Source organism: Patiria miniata, unplaced genomic scaffold (genome assembly GCF_015706575.1).
Source record: "Patiria miniata isolate m_02_andy unplaced genomic scaffold, ASM1570657v1 HiC_scaffold_19, whole genome shotgun sequence".
In the NCBI taxonomy this organism is placed as follows: domain Eukaryota; kingdom Metazoa; phylum Echinodermata; class Asteroidea; order Valvatida; family Asterinidae; genus Patiria; species Patiria miniata.
This window is the reverse complement of record NW_024037057.1, coordinates 361,453-368,265: the sequence shown is the minus strand read 5'-3', so window position 1 is coordinate 368,265 and position 6,813 is coordinate 361,453. Positions and strand designations below refer to the sequence as shown.

At 39.1% G+C, this 6,813-nt stretch overlaps 1 pseudogene; it reads right to left on the bottom strand.

Annotated features, from left to right (window-relative positions):
- Window positions 1-248: 248 nt before the first annotated feature.
- LOC119725983 lies at window positions 249-2,033 on the bottom strand (annotated as a pseudogene).
- Between the last annotated feature and the right edge of the window lie 4,780 nt (window positions 2,034-6,813).

Below are 6,813 nucleotides of genomic sequence, written 5' to 3'. Positions count from 1 at the left end.
GAATAAGATGGCGTGCTTTTGTTCCAATTTGGAAACATGGGCGTCGCAGAGGGGGCGGGGGGGGGGCGCTTTCTCCCCCCCCCCGCTTTCTTCCCCCCCCCCCAAAAAAAAAGGGACAAAAAGAGAAAAAAGACAATAGAAAAAGAGGCGCGAGGTCATATTGCTGTAAATTTAATGGGTTGGGGGAAATGTCCGTGCCCCCTCTAAAACTGATAAATCGAGAATATGCTGGGAAATACAGGCATTTTTTTTTGGGGGGGGGGGAGGGAATATGTTTTGCCCCCCCTCTAGAAAAAATCCAGGGGACGCCCATGTTTGGAAATATAGATATAAAAACCTCCAACAAGACTCTGCGACTACTCTGATCACCATGCAAACTGTTAGACTGAAGCGCTAGAAATATCAATATGCCGGCTAATGGGCGTTACATGAAAATTCAAATGTAGACCCTGGTCGTTTGATCGAAGCTTTTGCTGGCAATGCTCAAGACTATCTTGAACTTGCAGACAAGCTTGCCATAAACAGATCTACTGACAGGTCAATTGTAGCCACGTATACCTGGCAGACGGAAAAACCTGCCAAGAGGAGGGGCCAGAAACACAAAAATGGACAACGACCTGAAGCAGAAAAAAAAATGAAAGGAGGAAAGAAATGAAAAGACTCGCATCTTCTACTCTCGTTTACTCTTATTTTGAATGCCAAAAGTGCTAATAGAATTGCGGAAATGAGAACGAAAGCAAGAGTCTGAAGCAAATAACCCTAAACCAAACCGACTGCTAAATTGAATGATCACTTAAAGTGAATGACATAACTTCAAGTTAGGATGTGTTAAAAATGAAAAAGTAAGGTCTTCAAACGAATTTGAATGCCTGAAATCTAATACGAATGACAGCAGGGTGCTACTTCGCTTCAAATTGCCCACTATCAAGATAAATTCGAATGCTGTTTTTGCGAAATTGGCCGGGAAAACCTATATTGCCCTAAACCGAGGGATAAATCCTTTTTGTAGCATGGCTGCTTTACCTGAAGTGACCCATGGGCTGGCAAAATTGGCTGTCCGACGCCACGTCCCGGGATAACCACAATATTTTGTACTCAATTTCAATTCAAGAAACATTGATATCATACTCCTTTTGAGAAATGCATCAATAAATCAAAGATATCTGGTACATAGCAAGATAACAAATTCGATAAATATGTCACAAAAATGTAACAAACGGAAAAATACGCTATTAACAAATGTTCAACTATAAGTTTGGATTATGTATAGGAGAAAATATGAGTAAGCCGAGGCTTGTGAGAAACAACCCTTACAACAATAACAACAGATAAACAAACTACAACGAGACACAGGCAAAACGGACAAGACAAAAGTGACACGACGAAAGCTGACATGATGTCGCCATTTTGCAAGCTTGCGTGGCCGGCCAGCAGTGCAGTAATGGACATGTATAACTTGGGGTTATTGCGTTTATTACTAGGGTGGATGTTTAGGCGATGATCTCTCCGTCCGACGTGAAAATAAACCGGCAGCCAGGTTGCTCGTAGCGGCCAAAAGGGCTGTCACGGACGGAGGGCATGTGGTCATCAGGAAGCCCCCGGGGTCTTTCAAGGGCTTCACGGAAGGTCACGAAGTGGCCAGGTAGAGAAGGTGACGGCTCCGGTGTTGGGAAATCCCATAGAAGCTGCATCACCTCATCCTTGGCGGTGCATGGGCGCGATGAGCAGTGTGCGCAACTCAGCTTCTTGCATTTGGAAAGAATGAGTTGTCCCTTCCGTTTGTCCATGTGCTCGTGAAGAAATATGTTCTCCCGGTGGAGTCTTTAATTCTCCTGGAGCTTCTTTGAAGAGGCATTGATGACGTCCTTCACCTCATGGTAATCGCCATAAACGCCCCGCCCAGTGCCACTTTCGACGTGGGATACTGCCAACGGCTGTTGACAGTATTTGTGAGGGCGCCACCAAGTGAGGGCGCCACCAAGACATGAGTGAGTATTGATTCGTAACTCTCCCGATATTTCAATTAAATTCATCCCAAAATCGCCGCTTTTTGAATTAGCTAGCTCTCAAATTCCTCGTCATAACATCAACAAGATCATGGGGAATGAAACGGAGGAGAAACCTGCAGCAAAAACCCAGAGGAAAAGGGGGAAAAACACTGCGTCAGTGTCCGATCCTGCGTCATCAGCAGAGGCTACACACAATTGCTGCCAAGATGGCTGCCATGGCGCAGCAGATGTTCACCACAAACTAGACAAGATCATCAAGAGTTTAGAATCTATTGAATATAGACTAACAACACTCGAGGTGAATTACCATAAGATCACATCGCAGGTAGATGACCACAGCAAAACCATTCTTGAGCTGCAATCTGCTGCTGAATATGCAAGCAAACGTAATGCCGAACTGGCGAGTCTCATCAAAAATCGATGCGATGGTAACCACATCTACTCATGTCAACTCGAGGATAAGATAGAAGACCTACAGAATCGTTCCCGACGTAACAACATAATCATACATGGAGTACCTGAACGATCTGAAGGGGATCAACCCTGCGAGGCCTTCGTCTCTGAATTCCTGACGCAACATATGAAATTAGAAGGTAGTGAGGATATCGAGATTGAGCGCGCCCATCGCACCCCGGCTCACCGACCAGCCACCGCGGGTACCGGAGGCCGTCAAAAGCCAAGGCCAATTCATTGCAGGCTTCTCCGGTCCACTGATCGGCAGTACGTGTTGAGGAATGCGGCCAAACTACTGAAGGGCAACCCAGTACAAGGGGTCATCCATCTACATCTCTGATGATGTAATAAGCAAAGTCCGGAACTACCGCAAAAAACTTCGGGATGAAAATCTGCCATCCATACGCAAAGACGAACGTGTACAATTTGCGTACATCCCATGGTCTATCCCACCAGTCATCAAGTATAAACTGCATACAGGAGAATTCAAGACCTTCACCGGGAAGTAAATCACAGCAATACAACACATGATAATGCACACTTACATTGTAATCTCAATGTCTATATCCTACCACCTTGTTGTGTATTCATCATTATTATTATTGTTATTAGTATTATTGATCTTGTTACAGTAATTGTATCCTCAATGTGATGTACATATTACCCCTTTTTCTTTCTGGAGTGATTTGTTAAGTGTTAGCTCAACAATAATCAGGTACCAGCCATTAACACCTGGAGCAACATCTTACGTAATAATCGATATACTGCGGCCATTGAAATTTAAATTCTACTAAGGGAGAAATGTCACTACTCTTTTCACACCACTTGTTCATTCTTACATTGCGTTTGTAACTCATGTCATTTTTTGCCGTCCAATGTATTGTTTCTATGTTTGTCCGTGTGTACAGGAGTAAATTTTGTGTTATCCTGAATTTCGTCACCTAAAAATAATGTATTAAGTAAGCCTTTCCGTGTATTTTACTGTATTTTTGCAGGCCTTATAAATTATCGTAAAAATTTCCTCCAGTTTTATGAATGATAACATAGATCCCGATATAAATTTTGCAACTCAAGAAATAAATTCCGAATATTATGATCAAGATGAGCTCATGAACGAAGTTCATAAAACCACTCACGATCCATTGATGTTGGTTCACATTAATGCAAGAAGTTTACAAAAGAATGTTGACAATATCTCTAATTATGTTAATCTTTTGGATAATTCGCCCTGTGTGGTAGCGATATCCGAAACATGGTTGAAAGATGTTCAAGACCCCTTGGTTCAAATGAAATACTACTCACTTGAAGGTATATGTAGACAAGATAAAATAGGTGGTGGTGTGGCTCTGTATATCAAGCATTATCTTGTTTATAAAATACGTCATGATATATGTGTTAACAACCAAGATATTGAGTCATTCTTCATAGAGCTAATCGGCATTAGTAATAGAAATATAATTGTCGGAGTTGTATACAGACCACCAAGTGCCTCTGTTGATAATTTTACTGATACCATGAATGAAATGTTAACAAGTCTTACAAATGAACACAAAAAAATGTTATATTATGGGTGACTTTAATATTAACTTGCTACATTATAGCAGTGATAGCTCCGTACAGTATTTCATTGATATGTTATCTTCCCATTCGTTTTATCCAACTATTACTAAACCAACAAGAATTACTCCTCATAGTTCTACTTTAATAGACAATATCCTGACAAATGACTTCCAGAATCATACAGCTGGCATTTTAGTAACTGATGTAAGTGATCATTTACCTGTATTCTTGATTGCAGAAAAATCCAAACCCATTGAACGAAATGTAAACAAGCAATTTAAGCGTAACTTCGGTAGTGATGATATTTCCCAGTTTGTCAATGATGTAAATTCAACTGACTGGAGTTATTTAGTTATTTATCATCTTCGGATGATTTAAATGATGTATACAACAGATTCCTACAAACTATAATTAAATTGTATGACAAGCATTTTCCATTACAAGAGGTTAAATGCCGATATGATAAGTGCAAGTCTCCCTGGCTTTCTAATGGTATCTACAACTCGATAAGGAGGAAAAACTTCTTGTATAAAAAAAATCCTTAGAAATCCTAATCCTCATAATAAATCCATTTATACCTCATACAAAAATAGATTGAATACTTTGATACGAAATGCGAAAAAAAATTATTTCTCAAAGAAATTCGGCCAGGAAAAGGGCAACATTAAAGGGACATGGCGTTTAATTAATAACCTACTTAACAAGGGTAAATCGAAACCCAACCCGTCTCATGTAGTCCAAGATGGCGTACAAATAAATGGTAATGAAGAAATTGCCGACACATTTAATGAGTATTTTGTAAATATTGGAACTCAACTTGCAGACAAGCTACCATTATGTAATACCGATTGTCAGTCTTTTCTTAAAGACAGATGTTCACATTCTCTCTTTTTAACACCAATAACAGAAGAAGAGATTGAGGATACCCTCAACCAAATTCCAGGTAGTAAGGCACCTGGCTTTGATGACTTAAGCCCTTTTGTTATGAAACAAGCAAGGAGTAGTCTTTCAAAACCACTGGCTAAAATTTCAATAAGTCCATGGCTATGGGAGTTTTTCCTGAAGGGCTAAAAACAGGTAAAGTTATTCCAGTGTATAAAGGGGGAGATGAACATGAAGTTAGTAATTATAGACCTATTTCAGTTTTATCTACATTTTCTAAGGTTTTCGAAAAGTTAATTTACAAAAGACTTATATGTTTTATAGATAAACACAATATTTTATCAGAATCTCAATTTGGATTTAGGTCAAACCGCTCCACCGAGATGGCAACTTCTTATGTGGTAAATAGACTTCTTGAGGCCATAGACGACAAAAAGATCGCTATCGGTGTATTTTTAGACTTGTCTAAGGCCTTTGATACAATTAATCATGATATCTTGATTTCTAAATTAGAGCACTACGGAATTCGAGGAATAGTTTTAGACTGGTTCAAGAGTTATTTGTCAAAAAGAAAACAGTTTGTATCATTCAATTCTGCAAAGTCTACATGCAAGACTATTACCTGTGGAGTCCTGCAAGGTTCTGTTTTAGGACCACTTCTATTCATTCTGTATATAAATGATATTTGCAGTACATCAGATGTAATTGAATTTACTTTATTTGCTGACGATACAGGTTTGGTGTATAGTCATAGTAATGTAGATGCTGCTGTAAGTAATCTTAATCATGAATTTCTCAAAATAAGCACTTGGTTGGTAGCAAATAAACTTTGTATTAATCTACTTAAATCAAATTATATCATTTTCTGTCCTAAACAAAAGAAATACGCACAAACCATTCCTTTAAATTTCAATGGTACTATCATGAAACAAGTCAAAACAACCAAATTTTTAGGTATACATATTGATGAAAACTTAAATTGGAAATTTCACATTAATACCATATCTGGCAAAATATCCAGAACTGTAGGGATTATGAATCGCCTAAAGTTTTTTGTGCCGGAAAATATCCTTATCATTCTCTATAATTCTCTGATTCTCCCTTATCTTATTTACTCGATTCTCACGTGGGGTGGTTGTTCTTCCCAATGTGAAAAACTACTAATTTTACAAAAAAGAGCAATTCGTATTGTAGAGTGTGCGTATAATATGCATGTAGTGTTTACATGTAGTTAAGCCACGCCCCTTATTATGTACGTGACCTGTGCCTTGCGTAACCCTTGACCGGCACCTCACTGCCGAATTCTCATACAGGTACGTTGTCAACTTCTGAAGCTCGTTTTTTGAATTGAAATATCATTTGTTTGCAAACTGCACGCTACCCAATATTGCATTAGGATTTGTCCGCTAGTGTTCATAGATAATACTGGAGGCATTAAAGTAAAGTTTTGATAAGATATAAATGTAGGTTTTGGGCTCCAAAGTGTGAGCTCGTTGTGGAGAGTTTAGCGAACATTGTGCGTGTAGTATAGGCATACACGCGTTCACGTGCAAAATGTGACAGCATGGTGCGCGCACACGTGATATTCCCATGTAATTGTGTACATGTATAACGTTACGTGCGTATTTATGTTCATGTATAATTTAACATGGGTCTTATTGCGCATTGTCAGATTCCAGTACATGTACTATGATTATCTAAGGTTTACATTTAGGGAATAATAACCCACAAATAATGGCTCTTCCTGTTCATTGAGGACTGGTGTGTATGAAAGTGGTTGATAGTGTGTATGAGTGTGCCTGGCCAGCATGTGTAAATGTGAGCCTGCTCCTTTATGTTCAGCATTGCCTGAGGTAATTCTTATTTCATGCGAAGATTGTTTATTTAATTTGGGGAAATAGATCTACAT